Source organism: Plectrocnemia conspersa, unplaced genomic scaffold, assembly GCF_051122295.1.
Source record: "Plectrocnemia conspersa isolate PC_06_02 unplaced genomic scaffold, ASM5112229v1 ptg000012l, whole genome shotgun sequence".
In the NCBI taxonomy this organism is placed as follows: domain Eukaryota; kingdom Metazoa; phylum Arthropoda; class Insecta; order Trichoptera; family Polycentropodidae; genus Plectrocnemia; species Plectrocnemia conspersa.
In genome coordinates this window covers 19,060,996-19,080,820 of record NW_028277176.1, presented here as the reverse complement: position 1 = coordinate 19,080,820, position 19,825 = coordinate 19,060,996, and the positions used below count along the sequence as shown (strand labels likewise).

Genomic DNA, 19,825 nt, shown 5'->3' with positions numbered 1-19,825 from the left:
ACTTAACTAATCTATGCATATAAAAATACAGCAAAACGTTAAAAAATCACCTAGCGAATTAAAAATGTCTAGACTGTTTTTTTCTCACACGTGTAAAACAGAGTAAGATTTTGGGATACGATAAATGTTATTATTTATTAATATCTCAAAGGTGAATTTATTATTAATATTATTATATACACATACATAATTTAGTAAGTGAGTTTTATTAATTATTGATATGATTCAAGCTGTAAATTTAATGAAAGATAATAATTTATATTTTTTAATCGCATAGTATTAATTTTACATCATCTATGTACTTATATTTTAAGATTCCTTTAAAGGTAATTACTTATTGACGTGTAAATATATATCGATGGCTATAGAATGTCACTTGTAGAAGTGAGTTGTTTATATAATGAGCTCTAACATTATTAGCAGTAATTTTTTGTTAGACCAAATATAAGAATTGATTTTAAAAATCAGTAATATCAGTAATCAGTAATAGCTTTTATTTTCGTTCTCTTAATCTTAGTTTATTTCAACATCTTACTATTTAAACTAAATTTGCAGAAATAAGTATAAATAAATTATATATTTTGTCAAATAAAGTGTTAAAAAACGATTACTTATATTTTTCATAATGGAATTAACGGTTATAATAGAAAAAACCGCGGAAATTATCGTGTAATTTTACATGTTAATCGAGCTTTTGTATGACAAAACCATGCAAAATTGCTACACAATGTAATTATAATTTCAATAGTTCGCATCAAATTAAGATGTCCTAAATCAGAGGCGTCCAACCTTTTGGATCTTCTAGACCGCATCGCTTAAAAAAACTTTTCAAAAGCTGCATTTATAATTTAATATTTAGTTTTGCCTTCAGTGTCGATGGATCGATTATAAGTTTACTTTTCACACGAAAAATAATAACATATTATATTTAATGTGAACACTGAGCTTTCTTTTTTCGATATCAGTGCATTAATATTTGAGTTAATAACGGAAGTAGCGATTCAATGATTATTTTTTTAAATGCTTCATACGGAAAAAAATAAACGTACCCTTTAAAAAAGTCGTTATAAACTTGGCATATTCTTAGAATGCAGGGTACTTTTTAATAGGCAGTTATAAATTTATAAAAGTATAATAAAGACAATTATTAAATTTACATTTCTGATTTGAAATATATACATTATATTTTCAAATTCGTAGGCATATGTCGATGTCAACTGAGAATAGAGTTGTAAATATACTGAAATGCAGTTGCTCTTTTCTGAAAATCATATGATAAACTAGTAATTTTAGCCGCATGTTTTTTGCTATTTACGTGACTTTGTTCGGACAGTGTTTCATAGTAAATTATGATATTATTCCCATTTTTAGATAATCACAATTTTGGTTTAACCGATTGTATGCCACGGACACGATTTCGATTCGCGACCGGATTGCCACGAGCTTTCTTATAAGCTCTCGCAAAAATTCGCATTTATACTTTTAATGATATTACAAGATTTTAAATATATAGGATCATTTATGGAGAAACATTTAAATTTATAACCACTCTATAGCATTAATAAAATGACGAAAATTAAATGTTAACTTTTCAACGTCGCCAGGGCTGACACAAGCAACTTGTGCCCTTGCAATTTTTATTAACAATAGGTGGCAATACGGTCGTATTACGTCAAAATACTTTGGCACATAAATGGTTAATTTTAAATGCAAACGCTGCTTGAAACTTTTAATTCATTAATTGATTTTCATATTGGAGATATGTTACTAGAAATGGTAAATCAGCCATTTACAAATTTTAGTGCATGTTTTCCTTTTATATTCATGACTTAATTACTTTACTGCAGTAAACTTGAAATTAATTGTGATTGAATCCTTTTGATTTTTATTAAGTTAATTTTGTTAATGACGATGTTTATAATATTTGCTTTATTGATGTAGAACGCAGTAATACTTCGTGAAATGGGTCGATTTTTTTGCATCGTCGTTTACTAGTTTCTCTAATCTCGTATTTTTTCAACCATCAGTAACTATATCAAAGTTATTCCTGCTACTTGTTTTATAAATAAAATCAATCAATCGCAATCATGCATTTACTGTAATACTCATCATTATCGCCTTTATGTAATCGTCGCCATCTGTGTTTCCAACACCGCAATATATAATACAATCCTCTATAACAACTTTAATGGATGATCTCATCAATCACATCACCTCGACGCGAACTTGAAAATTTAATGGAGTCCTTTATCGATCGCGTAGACGTTTTATTGCTATACTTTACGACTTTATAATAATCGCCCGTCTCATTTCGTATTCTACACGTGCATACAGAAACAGCCTTGTCCATTAATTGTCACCCGGACAACCACGACTGCGCGTAATCGTATACTCTCCGAGAGACCTGCCTCTTCTTACGAGAACCGGTTACGGTCATGTATGTATATCGTCATTCAGACCTGCTTCACATTCACCTGCTTGCTTTCAAAGCGACCATTCCGTGTATCCGATGCGGTGACAAGACAATGAAATATTTTATTCAGCAAACGATACAACGATAACGACGGCGGTGTTGTAATTCACTGCGTTGGCATTCTAGCAATCGCCACTTCTTGATTTATTTGCACATTAACGCCCGATGTAAACATTGATATAAATATGCGCTCGAGATATGCAATTATGTTTATAATGCGTGCGAAATTAATACTCGTTAACCACTTCCTATTACCACGTTGGAGGTCTTATTAGTAATGAATGACATTTTTGCGGTAACTGATATGACACTGCAATTCAATTAATATCAATCTGATCATATTAAATGTGTGTGTTTTATTTTGTGTTTTGAATAATCATAAATATAAACATACATCATAAATAGTAATTCTGTATTCTAAATAAAAATTCTATGCTTGATATACTACATATGTATATCAAGATCTACGTGTCAGAATGACGTAATATGTCACGTTCGCCCAACGTTTCCATTATTGCAAACTCTTTACTACTCAAATTTAAACACCCACAGTCTGCGACAATCACAGTCTGAGACTATAAAAAAAAGTTTTTTTTTATATAATATGTTTTGCCATCATAGTGTACTCAATATACTGCGTTGATGTCGAGGAATGGAGGAGCTGCGCTCGAAGACGTCTTTATTTTTGGCAATAAAATTGTTCGCCCCTTTTCAGGGTTGGACCTTATAATATTTCTCGGATCTCTGATTACGATCAAATACTCGAGTTCATTTTTATGAGTGTTCATTACGCCCGTATCATCCGGCCAAGATTGCTTTTTTAGCGCCCGAAAGGCGAGACCGACATTACATATTCAAGGCATAAAAGTGGAATTACGAAATAATACCACATTTAAATTTGATCACGTCCTGTATGCGAAAATGAGACTCTGAAAGAAATATGGATGAATGGGTTCTTGTGATCATAGATACCATCCATCTATATACATAATTTATAAAATAAATTTCGACAACCAAATACGCTCTACGATCCGGTCGATGGCCTTTATTATAATTTATCGAACACATTTTATGTTGCATAAAACTTTATTTGTAAATCGAAAGAAAAAGGTTTATAATCAAAATATTATTTATAAATTTATAGATGTATATTTTTTTAATAATGTAAATCTAGCTTTGATTTATATTTTATAAACATTGTTAAGGAATGTGGAACTTATTGTTTTTTTATAATGAAATATACTGTAAATAAATTTAATTGAACCTTTAGTGAGTAAACAAGTTAAATAAATTTCGATTTTTTAACTAACAAAATTTTAAGTCACCAGGTTAAAAAATTACAAGTTATTAATTTCCAATTAACATAAATTAATCTGTTGAAATGAGCAACGAGATTTTTACCAAAGATAAGCTTGAAATTTGTCGCTTTTTGCTATGATAACAAACATTGTATTTTATAGATTCATTTAAATATTAGTTTTTTAGTTACATATTAAAATTAATGTCTACAAAATTAGGAATATATTTTGGGGGTAAAGATCGCTTAATATTTTTTTACTTTCATTATTGTAGTCTACTGCTAATTAGCTGTTGACTAGCATATATTTCTTGCTATACACATATTTTGCAAATTTCTAAAATTTGGTTATTAACTTTCAAGTTTAAGCACAGGTATTTAGCCCTAGAAATTTATTCTATGTTACTGCCCTGTTCATTTTGGAGAGACGGTGGCAAAGTTTGTCTACTTTCGTAAACATATATAGTTTAATATTCTGTTTTGTTCTGGTTGATTTCAATTTTCCAATTCTCAAAATATTTATTTAAGTTTTTTAAAGATTTCTGTAATATATTATAATATGCTTGTATATTTGTACTGTTTATCAGCTACCTGTAAATCATATTATATTACCTATATAACAATAAATACTCGTATAATTATAAGTATTCATTGCGTAAAAATCACGTTCTACGAATTATATCTCTCATGATCCACTAAAAATAATAAAGACTAATGGAATTCACAATCGGCGTGTAATTCTACATACAAATATTTAGATGAAAAAATAATAGTGTATAGTTAAAAATAAAATAATAAATACTATACGTTTAAATTTCTATAAATAATTATCTGTAGGCTTTACAGCTATACTCTCTCTTTTATTTTGGCATCCATGTAGTGTTCAACACAAGTGAGTAACATTTTTTTGTTGCTAATTACATTGCACAATTATGTCCAGTGAATTCACGAATATTAACTATGTACATGTTTATTTATATTTATCTCACGTCCTTTCACCGATTGTATTTACGCTCTTTCTCTATGTTTTGCAACATAAGTTTTTAACCGCAACTACAGATTTATAAATTTATATTTTATCGCGCATTATAAATCGTGCCTATCGTCATTTCTCTATATGATATATCGCTTGACATTTTCCGTTTGCAATTCAAATGCGATTGCCAATATGTATACGTCCGACAGATTTTATCGGTTGTCGCATTATTGTCAAATTTAATATGATACGATGGAGATATATGCAGAGTGACATAAAAATGTATACAAACTTTGATAGATACATCTATATATGTATATATACGAGGGATATTCGGAATGTAAATTTTACAAGCGATTTTTTACACTTTTGGCTTCAATCGCAGCAACGTTAAAATTGCTGTGGCAACCCCTAATCCTGCCAAGTGCATAGTTTGTTGCTGCTCCTGCTGAAATTCACCCCTATGTTGTTTTGTTCATGTCAATGACAAAATGATATGTCGTTTAATATTTATAAAGGAATGGGAGGTTAGAATTAAATCTTAAAACATAACATAAGTGTTTAGAACTGTTTTTTATCCAACGTATACCTAATACAGGAAATGTGAAAATAAATAAGGGTACCATAATTCAATCTCTAAACCTATGAATTTACTTTCTAAATGTCCTTCGTATTAATAATTAAAATCGTTGACGACTTCTGTCTCTTGTCTCTAATATCTAATGCCAACGCAGCTCCATAATTTCGTGCAAATGAGTTGGTTAGAGAACGAATACCGTTTCATTACATATTTAGAATTCCCGTTTCGGCGATCGCTTCTAGAAGCGGAAGTTTGGAAACCGTGCACAGTTTCGGGACACGGTCGTCGTGTGTATATAAATCTTGGATTAAAAGGTGGACATATAGTACAACTATAGAACCAGGACGTCTGGAAGTCCTTTGTGAATTTGCAAAGTGAATGGACCGGCGAGCTTTGGTACCACAATAAGATGAATGCGATGAGTAAAATCCTTTGTACTTCTCGGTTCTTGTGTTACACGCCGTTTGCTGCCATTTCGCCAAAACCGGTCCGATACAAGGTCGTGCGGGTCAAATGAAATCATTGTTTTCTTGTTGCTGCACTGCTACTTCTACGACTAGGTCTAGAAGTTGTATTAGTAAACTACCACGATAGAAAGGTTTGATTAAATCGAAAATAGCAATCAAATGTAAAGCAATTTGCCCTTTAGTATCTGATATTTTTATCAACTATTTAGATTTTTTTTAATACTCATGCAATAGCTAAAATGTTATGTAATTCTGACTTCTAGAATCAGTAGATATAAGAAAAATCTTTGAAAACAATATAGATTTTTATACAAAATTTATTTTTATTGTATATTATTTTATTTTATGTTCTAAATACAGATGTATTATATTTTAAAAAAATATATAAAACTCAGACAAATCAAAATAACTTATCAAATACCAGCATTTAGTTCCGTGATTACTTTATATAGTTTTGTTGCTTTTTTTACGTTACTAGTATACCGATTGTTTTTTTTATATCCAAATACAGTAAAGTTCGTTGTATAAATAAATGTATTATGTTTTAACATATGACATGGTTCTATAAAAAAGCAGTAAATTGTTCATGTATTTTATTGAAAAATTAGTAAATTTTACAAGACTGACATTTCTTTTAAATTTAAAACCTTAGCTAAACAATTAAACCCATTGTTTATTTCAATTTTAGCATTCCTAGTATTTTTTCTTTATTATTTTATTACTATCGATGACTAAATGCATTGTATTTATTGCGATTCAGCCTTGAAAGTGAATAAGCATTTATTATTCATATTATGTAGCAGTATTTTGAGACTGTTTTAAATTATAATTTATATAAGCGATGCATTCTTCTAATACTACATTTAAAAGTGTTATTCTATACGATATCAATGTACAAAAATATATTAAAATAAATTTAGCTACGAATAAAATATATAATATTTTGCTTAAAACTAAATTGTTGAGTCTATTATATTATTTTATTCTGGATTGGATTGGAAGAAATTTCCTTCCATTTGAAAGTCTTAATTTTTTAGAGGAGTCACTAATTAAATTAAAAAATTTTCTGAACCATGCTGTATACAGTATGCAAATATATAATACTTATATTCTTCCATAAATAATCTTCAATAAATTTCAATTCTGTTTAAATTCATGAGTCTATTGTTAATTTGTGTCTAAAACTAACTGCAAACAAATCTGAATATTTCAACGATTTAACACATTCAGGCAAGCGGTTAAAATAAACAGAACCGTTCAGAAACAGCACAACAAATCAAGACGTGTTGTATGTTTAAATTATTACGAATAATATCGGCATATTTTTTGTTAAAATTTTATACACAACGAAAAGCTTAACTCGTAAATGGCCAGTCAGGTTAAACGCTCCGTACTTTAGTTAATTCAATCATAAATCTTTTACTTCAGACGCTTAATATTGGTTCCACACGCGAACCGGTGTATCGACTTGTTTATGGATACGATATAAATAAACACTGTGAATTATTAATTTATTATGTAGATAATAAATATTTTTAATTAAATTGTAAATAAAAATATATTATGAGGCTCAATGTGACATAATACTTGCTTTTTGTTTTAATGATACATCAACGTACAAACAGGGATATTCGTTACATTGAGTAACCATTAAACAGAGAAAACAAAACAGTTAATTACTGGTTAAAAAAATACTTTGTTTTATATAACGTGTTTTGAAATCGTGTTTCAGATTACAAAATGTTCCAAAATTAACCTATATACATAAAGCTATTATTTTTTATGCGCAAAAGTGATGTTATATTTTGAAATTAACTATTAAAATATATATTGGTAATACAGTGTGCTTTTTAAAATTAAAAAAATGAATTACTTAAAAAATATCTTTTCTTGTTTACTATCAAACTTTTGTATTAAATTTTAATTGAAGTAACGTAAAATCTTTTCTTAAGAAAATGTTTTTTCGCTAATCATTAATCAGTTGTGAATAATTTTAATATAGTATTTCAAAAGCCGTGATATTTATATAATAGTTTAGATGTGCGTTTGACCGTGTAGTACACCTTTTTTTACAATGGGCTCAGTAAGAATATTTTTGTAAATTTGTGGTCGCAAATTAGTATTATGCTTAAGTTTTTTAACTTAATATCTAGCTGTATTTTAACGTTTATACGGTAGTCTTTCTGTACAATAATTTCTGACTAAAGCGTCTAATGCAGTTATTTGTAATTTGATGTATTTATTTTATAAAAATTATCAGGTTCTTAAGCCATGTAGATCAGCCACTGATCTCCACTTGTCTTACCAACAGTTATCTCAATCGACTTTGATAATAAAAAATAGGAACTAATGTAGCGAATAAAAAACGAAAAAGCGTGGCTTAGATCGGGTGCGGCAAAACACGCAATTATCAATATTTCAATCGTGTAAAAATCCATTCAACATTTTATGAAATTTATTTTATTATTTCGTCTCAAATTTGTCTTTTCATCTGGATTTGTTCATTCATACATACCTACATACATATATACAGCCTTAATATATTTTAACCACGATCGACCCCAAAAACTCGGCTCTGTACACAAACTGTATTGTTATTCGACAAACGTGAGTCGCACGACGTCTGAGTCGAAATTACGGCAAATTATCGAATGGCATACAGAACGAGCACAGCCCACGGCGTAAGATAATCCGCAAACACACAGAACTCGCCAAGACCGTAGCAATTTGAATCGGCTTTCAAAATTAATAGAGTTTGCGGCCCGGTTGAATTATTTCCGGGTGGTTCGCCGCCGAGGAACGGTTTCGCCGGGACCATTTTGTGCGATTTGAATTTTAGATTTATCGTCTAGAACGTGCGCCACACCCCTACTTGCCGCAAGTGTGTTAAATTAACGAATAACCAAAAAAAATAGCGACGGTTTGGGGTGAAGCGAATTCCAGAGTGACTCCCCTTTAAAGTCGGCCGCAGGAACCGGATATGATGGCTCGTTAATTAAGAAGTGGACAGAAATTAATATGATCCCTTCCGGTTTGGGGGATTCGGGTTGTGTTCCTTGACCTTAACTCTTAACAAAATTGGGTGTGCTGAGAAATTAACCTCAAATATATTGTCTTTGAGGATATGAACTTGTATTTCAATTTTTTGGTATATTCCCATTATTTTTTATTTATTTTACAAATCAACAACGTAATCTTTGCATTATTAATAGCGTTTATTTGAAAAAATATTTATAAGAAGCAAACTATAATTTTATTATAAATATCAAATATTACTTTTCATTCTTTATAAGTATGATTTTTGTGAATAAATCAACGGACTGCTGCATATTTTGTAAGTAGAATAAATTCTATATTCATTACCAATGAGAAGTAACTTAAGTAACTTAACGAGTTATATTAAGTAACTTAACGAGTTATATTAATCTATGTATCGTTTTATGCTTTCGTATGACCCTTTAACACCTTGGCAGATTTTTGACGCTTTTCGCTTCTAAAGTGTCTGCACCAAAGAAAACAATTAAATTAAGATTTTGCGAATTTTTCTTAAATCTCCATTGTTAATACAGAAATATGAAAAAAAGTCTTACTAAATTCCTTAAGTCCTTCGCAACGCGTTGAACGTTTAACAGCGATTTAATTGTTTGAAAGATAATTATAAAGATATTTTAAAAACATTTCATTATATTGAATGTCTTTCATATTATATTATTTCTTCTTAAAACTTTTATGATGTTTTTTTTAAAATCAAAGACTTCTTGTTGGTAAACAATTATTTGCTGCTTTACAAAGGTTATATGCTTTCCAATTTATTTCAAAAAATGGTAGAATTTTTTAGAGTAATTCATAAAGGTATTAATTATTTATGTTTTAAAGTCATTTAGTTACTGGTCTTTTAAATGTTATATATTTTTTTATTAACGAGAAAGTTATTTTATTATTTTATATATATTTTATATATATTTAATAAAATATCCTGATCAATATTGATCTAATAACGATAATTACAAGAACCGCAAAAAGGCGATAAATAACGTATTCTCTCGAAATTTGTGAAAAAATTTCTGGCTTTCTCCCAGGACAATGTTTTAAAAAGTATCAAACTTTACTTAATTTAAAAGATTATTTTGCTAAATAAATGTCCAATATACACACGAAAGAGTTATCATAAATCAATCCTCTTATTTAAATTAAAACCTGTTTTTAACCTTGTATTATTTTACTTTAAACCTGATTATTTACTAATTCACTAAAAATAATGGCTTGAAGTTGCACTATATAAATCACTTTGCGCATATTAGATTTTTTTAATCATAATATATGCACGACTTTTTTATATTTTTTTATTAATCACGTTGTTCATCCAAGAGATGAGAAAAATCTAGGAAAATCTAATCTGTGATGATCGATTGGAATTAAAATTATAATTATGAGATTTGAACTTACGTGTATTAGGTGTTACGACTTTCACCAATTATTTATTAGTAGTGCTTGAACACATAAACACCAAAATATGAGAAGCTTATAATTTCGCACTTTGCGCTCTTATTTCTTTGACCCTCAAATATGTATATATCATCCATAGGTAGTATCCTAATATTAACGGAAGGGTTGTCTCAGATAATTATAAGATTGAAATGATCTATAGCGTGTGACGTCACGGTCGGTTAACCGGCATTGCCGGATAGAGAGAAGACGCACAATGCATACACGGCGCTAATGCAATTCGCCGCGGCATTGTGTCCCACAAAGCCGCGCACTTTATATGCACCGCGTAGACTAGGAAGTGCACAGCGTATCGCCGATGTAGGACAACTTTGGCGAACGGCTATGCTGCAGGCTTGTGCAAGTGCAGATTTTGCGGCTTTGCGATCGTGTGTAGCGATTCTCAATATTTTCGCCTAATAGTCGATTTTTTAAATCATGGTACAGGATAAATTTTAAAGATAAATCTCTTAAGCTGATATTTGGTGTATCTTCTTAGGTTCTTGCATGTACTTCAATAGTATATTGAAAAAAGTTAACTATAATATAAGAATACCCAAATGAACAACTTGGCGCCGGAAATGCAATGAAGTTGAGACCTTATTGTGTTAAATAAAATCATGCGCTGTACATTTTGAGTGGCACTTCCGACGTTTTAATAAATGACGTAAGTCAAAGGGTGTTGCATGTCTATTAACGTCACGCACTTTTTTATAGAGCACACATGCATGTGATTGAAATTCTTCATATGGTTTTAGTGGATAGCTTTATCAATGATTTATATATTTCATCCCCTTTATTTTAGAATTTAATTAAAAATATTAATCGCATATAATTTTAAATTGAGCTCTAAATATATAAAACTGCTACAATAATCAAAAATGTATTATCTATTATATATAATTCTTGACTACATGCGATATTTTTTATTTAATTATTTTCATCTACCTGCACATACATACATATATTTATTTTGGGCTTCACTCATATTAAATTATTGTTAAAAGGGGAATGGGATTATATAATAAAGCCGCTTTAAGCGATTGGCATGATTGTCTTATTTTAATTCCACATACATAGTGCATATGTATGTGTTATCTCCACACAACTAATTGCGAACAACTATTTCTTCATCACATCATATTGACAGTTGAATAACATAAACAGTCTAAAATGACTTAAAGATGACGTGCAAATATTTTTCATTTTAAAACCACTTATTGTATGTCCTAATATTGATAATAAATATTTTAAAATATATTTTATTACAGTTACACTTATTAACTTAATATTTATTTTACCTTGCACTTTAAATTCGCAGAAAAACATCTGTAAAATTTTACAAACAGAAGTTTTTTTAAATGTTAACTTGTAAACTCTCCATACATATTGAGATCGAGTTCTGCGCTAAAGAATGAATTTTTACTGCTTCGAGCTCGTAGGTATATTCCATTTTTGATGGCATAAAAAAGGGTTAAACTTCTTTGTAACTTCCCTACATAGTCTATTAACTGCGTTCGGAAAACCTTTGGCGGTCCGAAAGCACTTTTATGACCACGGACGTCCCTTTAATTGAGGACGTGTTTTAGGACGGCGCTAAAGAAGACTGAGGCGACCTGCACAAATAAACGGCCGAATGCCTTACTAATTGATACGAAAATGCTCAGAAGCGCTTTTACTGTCCGGATATGTACGGATTGGACCTCAAATTAGACGTGTGCAATAAAAAAAAGGTTCCTGTTTTCTTGTGACGATGTCGTTTATATTTTAATGAACCCTTTGACGAAACACTTCAAACTTTTCCGAAACCAACGGATTTATTATTAAAAAGTTTATACTTGGCTAGACATAAATAGACATAATCTTTACAGATTGTTTTAATCGTTCAATTACATTTGAAGATATTTATGGTATACAAATCGCTACAAAACCACTTAGGCCGGTTTAACACGTGCCGGATGGATTCACCCGGCACCGGGCCGGCGCCGTTTACAAAGCTTTCACACGTGGCCGGTCTCTGGCCGGTTTCTGGCCGGTTTCTGGCCGGTTTCTGGCCGGTTTCTTCCCAACTCGACCTATACCCCGTTAACTGGTGCCAGTAATTTAGAATTAACGGCTTCACATAAGTAATTTTACACATTTCGCGTTATTTTTTTATTTTTGTATGTATTCTACTAAGATAATTATAAGAGATTACATTAATATAATTAAAATTTCGAGGTCTATTTTTTCCGCTATTGCCTAAACACGAGGAATATATTTAATAATTTTATTACAAGATACCACAATCACTGTCAACGGCCCGGTTCATGTTTGAGTTTTACCCCCACCACACTCAACTCGGTACCCGGCGCCGGACAGTTTAGTGAGCGCGGCCGGCGACAACCCGGCAGTCAGCGTCGGGCCGGCGCCGGGTAGATTTGTCCGGCACGTCTGAAATGATAGGTATTAGCCCATACAACACCATCCCCACTACACGGCGCCGGCCCGGTGCCGGGCAAATCCACCCGGCACATGTGAAACCGGCCTTAGTGTTTTTTTTAATTATTATTTTTTCTTATTGTATAAATAAGAAACATATTAACTATATTTTTTATATGCTCTTGCTAACGTACGTAAATATTTTTTGAATTATTGTTTACCAATTTAGACTACATATATATATATATATATTATATGATATATCCACATGATTCTCTTAGCACTCTTAAACAATTTTAAAATTCACTAGAATAAAAAATGCAAGACTGCTTAAAACTAATTGCAGCTTTACACATACATAGCTGCAATAAAAAAATGCAGTGTATCATAATCAATCATGTAAATGCATTTATTGATTTTTTAGTTGATTTATAAATATTTCGTAGCACAGCTCTTAGCATAATTCTTTTTTATTTAATCTATAAAATTACAAGTTTAATATATGTATTTTAAAAATCAATAAATAAACAAATCATTACCATAAATATATTTTTTATTTTTGATACAAAATTATATTTCATATACGAATCTAAGCCGTGTTATTTTTTTATTATTTATTTTGAGGGGACGGAAAAGGTAGGAAGCGATATAATCCATGTTAAAAAAATATAAATACACCCATACACGCGTGCGCTAGTGATTTTCCAGCGTGTACTTCGACTTTATTACTTTTTTATTACATCATTTTTATTGGGCAATTCCACTTCTTTATTGAAAAAGTTCCTTATATATATTTTTTCTGTTATATTCCAAGTTTTTCATTACGCGCATTTTACAATTCTCGGCTACACAGTTTTTTTTCTGTTTGCCTTTTGCCTCTTTTTGGCTCGCCTTGATTCAAAACAAATATTTTCTTATTTGTACAAAACGTAAACGAACTAGGTAAGCATAAAATTCTATTTTAAGCGATGTATTAACGTGATAAATACGCGTGATTTTAACTTTTTGTTTAGTAAAACGAAATAATTGCTGCTTAATATGTACGAGTACACCAATTTCATATTATTCAATTAAAAGCTATAAGCTTAAAAAAATATACATCTATAAATTACCTATTATGATTTAAGTTGCGTATATAATAGCGACATTCCAAAATAGTGCAATTTAATTATTTTATAATATACCGAATACTAAATCGCTTACTTTCTCATGCAAAACTCGACTGGGCGCTTAAACAATTTTTCTCTTGGTTTTTTTTTCACAAATCAATCAATTTTTCAATTCATATTTGACTAAAATCCGTTCTGTTCAATATAATTATTCAACATGAACATAAGGAGATTGAGACGTGTATTAGACGCAGTAATACTAATTAAAATTGCTGCTCATTAGGATAATGCGTTTTAAAATTGAAAGAAGAAGCTTACGTTTTCCGTGAATTATTTAAGTAAAAACACCATTTTAATCCTATAAATAAGTATACACAAAAACGTCTTAGGGTGGCCATTAGTTTGAGTAATGCGGCACAGGTGGCGGCGTCATCTAGTTCTTTGTCGTTCGTTATATTTATGTGTAAAGGCGACCGACGTTATCCACAGGTGAAAATAAAACCATTCACGCCGAAAGACCATAAACCCGTGCTTTTGACCCGTAAACACAACGCCGAAAGGGTTAAATCGTCGATTCACATTAATTTTTAACACGGGTTCGGTTTTCGCAACGCTGGCTGGCGCGACCAAATGCGGTAAAGCGATCTTTGACCATATTGATTTTTTTAATGTTGGCTGTTCGACTGAGAAATTGCAAACCGATCCTGCTGCGTATATAAACATGGGGCAAACGCCCACGAAAATTCAGGGAGTCAAAACAGACTAGCATTTTATAATTTAAGTGGCATGAATAGCATTTTAAAATTTATCAGAATTCCAAACCATATTTGATATCACCTGGTGCAAAATTACGCACTTGTTGATCTAATTAATACCTTATAAAAGGAGTTCTTAATCAATATTTTCTTTAAATGTACTACAATTTTTATATTAAATAAGTCGCATTAAATAAACTTGGTTTTAACTTATGTCAGAAAAGCGCATATGGTATAAAATTTTAAATAAATGTATGGGTTGTTGGACATATTGTAATAAAAATAAAATTTTAAATTATTTTTTAATGACAAGCTATACTATGTATTGCTTTTTGAAAATCGTGACGCATTGGGGTAGCCTGTTAGATCACAATAGTTTAAAAAAACATTTTTGTTCCCAAATTCACAAATAGTTTTATTATATTTATATTTAAGCTTATTTCGAATTTCATTATTTTTTATGTATTTTATTTTTAAGACCTGTTATTGTACATTGGTGCATTGATGTGCGTCTGAAAGAGAACTAAAATTAAGTTTATCATGATGTGAAAAAAACAAATGTTACATTTGTTCCTTCATATTTAATTTCAACAGAAGTTCGCTTCTGGTTACCTAAATTTTTTTATGAATGAATATTCTGTGCTTATTTTTCATTCATTTCCTGCTCTATTATATCCGCGCTTGTTCAAAAGATGAAAAATTGCCTTTTACTCGATTGTGCAGTTTCAAAAAACGCAATAACATCACAAAGGATATAAAGGGACCGTTGCATGCACCGACGCGCTGCATTATTTGTTGTGCTAAATTGAAGGAAGGAGGATTGAAAATAAAAAAGGGCATCCATCTCCGGCGGAAGTGCAGAAAATCTACGGTAATGGATCGTCGTCGTGGCCATTCTTTATTTACCCCACAACGGGAGACTTAGACGTAATCTGACCGGGGGAGACCCTTTTTGCCCACGCCAGATAGATATTACTGAATGATTGATATATCGTTTGGTATGATTTCGGCCCTATAACTGTATATTGCGATAACGATGCTCGATGAAATTAGGTATTATTATCATGCAGATGTGTCCAGAAGTGCGCATCTGCGCTGAGGTATTAAAAGCTCGTTTAGTATTATTGCGGACTTGCGACTAATAATGCACATTTTAGTGGCGATCATTTCGGAGAATAAGGTATTTCAAAAATATACTTGAGCTGTGTTTACAAGCGAACCATGTGTTTGACCCAATGAGAGTTTGCGGTAAGAAAATTTCGTAGAAATTTTATTTCATGTTAAGCAGTGAAACAAAATTCTAATTATTTCTGAGAAAAAGTTATATGTAATGTTTATCAATATTTTTCTTGTTTTAAATGAATTTATAAGATAACAAGTTTCCGCTAAAGTGATCTGCTGTATACTGTTAGAAAAAATACTGCTGCCGAAAATCATCGCCACCGTAAATTTAAAGCAGGATGAAAACTGTAAGCCTTTATGGAACTCTGCGCGTTGATTTTCGAATAATAAAGTATGCACAAGAATGTTTTGCTTAAATTAAAATATAGTTCATCTAGAGAGCGGGCCCTGGGAAAACAATGATTCCGGGCCTCATGACAAAAATGGCAATTTTTTTATTTTTTATCATCGAAATATAATTTTTTGAATAAATAAAAATAGGTACGAGTTAACCCTTAAATGCTACAAATAAATATAACAATTAGCCACCGCTGCAACATTTTTCTGATATCATATTTATGCGAAATATTTGAATTAGGCATTAAAAATTATTAAAAATATTTGTCTGATAATTAATCGTGTTTTCTTTGCTGCTCAGGATTGCCATATAGTTGATTTCCAGTCCAGGTCTAAAGCAACAAAATCGTGCCATCGCGGTGAAAACACTCGATTATCAAGCATTTATATTATGACTTTTTATATACTTCAGCTGGTGTTGATTTTTCGTAATTTCTTTACTTCTTCTTTAGGTATTCGATATGTAAATTCAGATCGAATACCTAAACCTACTGCTATTATTTGACTTTCGTTGAATATATCCTTTCATGTTTAATATCTAAAATAAAAAACTACAATTTGTCCCTTTGAATAATAATGTTTTCTGTGAAAGTGCTTTTGAAGGCAATGTTCCGCTTCTATTTATTGTATGTATAAAAAGAGCCGAAGGAAATTATACCTAAAATACATCAGTATATACATTTCGAACATCTGTAGTTTAGTTCAGATTCATTATTTGAGGTCGATTTTTACTTTTTTTATAAATGCAGATCTGCATGGGGGAGCAAAATTAATAAATAAACTCATATGATCAGAGAAACAGACTATTTATTACAGAAATTTAAATGTAATAATAAATAATTAAGGATCTACTTTGTACTTGTATCGTCAGATCTGGACCATTTAAAAATAATTCAGGCGTTACAACCTGACGTGAATGCGAAAGCTCGCTGTTAAAAAAATAACAGCTGTTTGATTCTCCCTTAACAAGATTGTGATATATTATATACTGCTTTACTTGATTCCACATGACTGTGCCACAGCGTTTATATAATACAAAAACAAAGTAGTTAACGTGCACAACATACTTACAAACAATAATACAATACCATAATAAAATCTTACACACACACACGATTCTATATTTGTTCGAATTTGTTACGGCATTTCAACACACTCCGCTAACAATATTGTCGTAAATCTCGCGTTCTTTCACGTCCAATTTTAGAATCAGTACTCAGTCGAACGTCTGCGACTGTAAATTGCATTTTGCGACGGTGCAAAATCGCCAAAGAGTCGTTAGTATGCAGACGCAAATGTGCGTTCTTGAACTGCTTGGCCATTAGCGGAGAATACCAAGAACCGCAGTTAAATCTTCAGTTTAATATTGGTTATTGTGTTTAAGAATCCTTCGTATTTGAAACCAACCTCTCAAATATATTATCCTGATCTATGTATTAACGTTTCGGTTTGATTAGACGCGATTAGTGGGTCTCGTGATTTGCGATTATCGCATTCCAGGCATTATCTGTCATATTTGTCATGCCGATTAATTGTTTTGGAGATGATTGGTTATGTCGAATTATATAAATAGAACTATTGTAATTAATACATAGTGATAAAAATAAACAAATATTTAGATTATTATTACTAATTACTCAATAACGTGTTTTTTATTTATTATCGTATATTAAGCATATAACTAACCTTAAATATATTTTTTGTTGCAGGTAATGAATGAACCGCATTTATAACATGTAATATATTCTGCTATTTATGAATGTAAGTACACATCAAGAGTATTAATTTTATTAAAAATAATACGTATATATCATATACGTACATAAAAAATACTGAGTGCAGAATTCCTCTCATATTATTTGAAAATGACAGGTTTTCAACACAGTCAAATCATTGCTGAAATTTATGGCCTTCAGCGAAATCCACTGAACTAATAAAGCATTAGGTGTATCTAACTAAAGATACAATAAGCATATATCAGACGTTAATAATATAAAGTTTAAAGAATGTCGAATTCAGATGTAAATCATTATATTAGTACACGTTCTGTCAATGAAAAATGGCGTTTTAAATTGGTTATTTATTGTGTAATTTTAAATATAAATCAATCAGACTACCGTAATGTTACATATAAATCAGGTTATCTATATAAGGAAAACGTGATGTAGTGTCAATATATTATAGATTATTTAAAGTATTTTAAAGTAGATCGATATGATTTTACCATTAAACTTTTTACACTCTATAATAAATCACGTATAAAAAATCTGGAAAATCCTGTTGTGATTGTGATTTAAATTTCAAATACAGAGCACTTTTAAAATATTCATTAAACGTATTATTATTAAGTAATAAATTATATCACAGCTCTGACACTCGAACAAAGCTCCATATATTAAGTTGTAATTTTTTTTCAACCGACCTCTTTTATTATATAGTATATTTTTTTATATTCGCACTAAAAAATAGCCGCAAATAAATCAAATAAAAACTCAACAATAAACATTGTAAGGGAGTGACTTCGGACCCATTTTCACCCTCAGATAAATATTCTGATAATAAATTAGTCGAGCGAATTGGGGACGGTGCGGTCCCTGTGTGCGAGACATCTGCCGGTCGGCGTATATTTATTTCGAAAATACGCACAAACAAACATGAGGGTTGTTATTTAGCAATGGGTTGAACGCACACCCCCAAAAAAAGAACTATTTTTGTAAATTTTTAATGTCCAATTTCGGTTGCGGTTAACAACGAAACGAAAAAAGGATCCGCTAATATGGTCGCTTGTCTCTATCAAAAATTAAACGAACAAAACTGTGGACACTTGATATTATATTTAGTATATATATACGTATTACATATCGATATATTTTATTTATAAAATAGATTGCTGGTAAAATTTATGGTGTCTTTTGCATTGCTTGTGTAATATAAATGCAACGATTTCAATGGCACGTATTTGCAACAAAGCCTCAGCGTTTCCGTTCTCCCCAAAAACGCATATAAAGCAAAGGTATACGGCATAAATATCTATATACTTTATATTATGGGTGTATAAAACGTATTTATGGATGTTTAAAGAAAATCAAACTCATATTTATGTCCGAAGTAAAGCCTTGGTTATATACATATGTATGTACATATATGTATAATATATGTTTTACAAAAATCTCAATTTAGTTGATCAAAAAATACAATAATTATAAAATAATTACTTATTTTTATAGCTTTATATATTTTTTAAAGAGTCTTGATTAATAATCTACTAATAAAATTAAGATATATGGTGCTGTAATAAGTTCAAACGCGAAATGAAATTTTAATACAAATAACTTTGGTGTCTCACTGTCGCGAGACACCGTAGCTAGGCGGTAGATGCGGACGCCGGTATTTAACTTTTCGTATTTCGTATTTTATTTTATTACTATGTTATAAAATAGAACTATTTATATATATTTAATTTAAATTTCAAAACAATATAATTGACTAATTTTATATTCGCTACTACTATAATTGTTTAATTTAGGCATAATAAACTTAAAATAATTTATATAATAAACATATCAATAATTTATTGATATGTCTCTCAATACAATGCACCAAATGCTTTTTGTATTTATATTAGTAATGTTTAACAAAACATTTGATTCCGATTGTTTTTAAACTATTTTATTTTTCACAAAATATAAACTAAGAACCCGACAATATGTCAACGGGATGAAACTGTCGTTAATAAATAATGAT

At 30.4% G+C, this 19,825-nt stretch overlaps 1 protein-coding gene across 6 annotated transcripts in view; it reads left to right on the top strand.

Moving 5' to 3' along the window:
• The window catches only part of LOC148228496 (uncharacterized), a 215,339-nt gene that overhangs the window by 92,231 nt on the left and 103,283 nt on the right, over nt 1–19,825 (top strand). For 2 of the 6 annotated variants that reach the window (XM_088199037.1, XM_088199035.1), the window contains exon 1: nt 17,796–17,842. The exons of the other annotated variants lie outside the window; for them this stretch is intronic. The gene's annotated coding sequence lies outside the window, so the exon portion shown is untranslated. Of the gene's footprint in view, nt 1–17,795; nt 17,843–19,825 lie in introns of those variants that run through there. 6 annotated transcript variants of the gene reach the window in all.